This window comes from Mus caroli, chromosome 2 (assembly GCF_900094665.2).
Source record: "Mus caroli chromosome 2, CAROLI_EIJ_v1.1, whole genome shotgun sequence".
Classification (NCBI taxonomy): domain Eukaryota; kingdom Metazoa; phylum Chordata; class Mammalia; order Rodentia; family Muridae; genus Mus; species Mus caroli.
Window position 1 is genome coordinate 17,152,613 of NC_034571.1, and position 2,216 is coordinate 17,154,828.

Here is a 2,216-nt window from a genome sequence, read left to right on the forward strand (position 1 = left end):
TGGGAGGCAGAGGCAGGTGGATTTCTGAGTTCGAGGCCAGCCTGGTCTACAGAGTGAGTTCCAGGACAGCCAAGGCTACACAGAGAAACCCTGTCTCGAAAAAAAAAAAAAACAAAAAACAAAAAACAAAAAACCAAAACAAAACAAAACAAAAAAACCCAGTGTCCTGCCACTGACATTCCAAAGAGAGAGGGACTTCCCTTTTTGTCTAAAATGACTCAAAGGAGACATTTCCAATGCAAGTTAGGCATTCCTGCCAAGGGTGCAGTCTGGCTTCTGCTTGCCCACAGTGCCAACCACTCTCCTAAGACAAGCCCAAGCAACAAGTAGCTTCCTCTGTGTAGAATGTTCCCCCATCTGGATTCTCACCCAAGTCCTAGTGATTCCTCTTGACCTTGACTCACGTGCTGCCCCCTTCAGGAAGTTTAGGCTTCTTCCAGGAAGTGCTAGAAGCAGTTCTCTTTCATACCATTTAGGGAGGAAAGTAAGAGAGAGTGAATGAATATTTTTCAAAGAACAGATATGAGGTATATATACAACAGACAGAAGAGGAGCCAAGAGTAGAACCTACTGCAAATACTTCAGCACCATGATGCTCTGCTGACGGGGGTGGCTTGCGTGTTTCCTTATTCACAGTGTGCCTAGAGTCTGCACTTTAGGAAAAGATTGCTTATGTGCTGCCCCCTAGTGCTCATGGCTGGAACTATGAGCACCTTACTATTAGATTGCCAACTTCTTTCACTGCAGTTGTTGCTATAGTTAGTGCTTAACTGACCAGCTTATGCAGCCAGGACAATGAATGAAAGTGTGAGGCAGGTGACACATGTCTTCACTCAGGGTCACTGCTGTAGAATACTCACTGCCTTCTATCATCCCTACTGGGGAGGGATAGGATAAAGTAAAACAGAAAATTAATGTTCCCTCCAAGCCTTTTAGGCCTTCAGGCACAGGGCAACACTTTAATTAAAGGCTGAATGTCTGACAATGAAATCCTAAGGGTCAGAGGTCAGCTTCAAGGTGGAATCCCCTGAAGCACAATTCCTACATGGGCAGGAACCAGAGTCCATGTGATCCAGGCCCTCCACCCAGCATACATTTAGCTCTGTTCATTGTGAGCTTGCTGCTCTTTTATGTGTACCTGCGGGATTTCCAGGTTTGTTGCCCATTGCAAGGAAGAGCTAGACGTTGTGAAATCTAGGATTAAAAACAACAATAACAAAAGTATGCCACAGAAGTTAGAGCTAAAACTCAATGGATAGAGTATTTGCCAGGCATAATCAAAGTCCTGGATTTGATCCTCAATATTACCCTCCCCCCCCCACACACACACACATACAGGCACACATGCACACATACATGTAAACACGCCATAGGAACTGAGACACCATGACTCAGGCAAGCTAAGCAAAACAAGGATCTTACAAAGAAAAGCCAGTTAGTAGGCAGACGGCGGTCTAGTCTATCGGAATTTGGAGCTGTGCCTTAGCAGCACCCAGAAGACACTCTCTTAGCCTAAACATTGTGCATCTGAGTCTTTAGACTCTTGTGACTGGCATGCATATGCATACCTATAATAACTTAGAGGAATAACTTTATTTTGGCTCACAGTTTCAGAGCTCTCATGGTCCCTGGCTCTGCTGTTTCTGGGCCCATGGCGAGGCAGAACACCATGGTAACAGGAGTGAGTAGAGGGGGGTTGTCAGGAAGCAGCAAGAGTGAAATATCTGATAAGGAAGTCATAAGAGATGTGGATTTGGGGAGCACTTCTGAACCCATACCTTCCTCTAGCTAGCTCCACCTCCTAAAGCCTCTAGAACGTCCCAAAACAGTGTCAACAGCTGGGATTCAAGTGTTCAAAATTAATCTCTTCAGGGCATGTACATTTTATATTCAATAGCATCATGATGCATCAAATCCTGTGAGGCACCTAGGCTGGCAGACCATTCAGAAGCCCTGAGCTTTCCCCATAGATGCAAATGTTACATCTCTTCTCTAACATAATTTGAGCAATTGGCATTTGGGATCTGAGGATGGGTTTAAATGTCATATCTCCACCTGATAGATGCAACAGGCCATTCCATTTGCATTTACTTGAACTCAGTGGGGTCTGTCTGCTGCCTATCCAGCTCTGACTCCTCCTGCTTCAGTTACTGCCTCCATGCACGAATAGAAAGCAAGCATTGACTTCTGAGTGTCATAGGTCTCAGCTGGGGTTG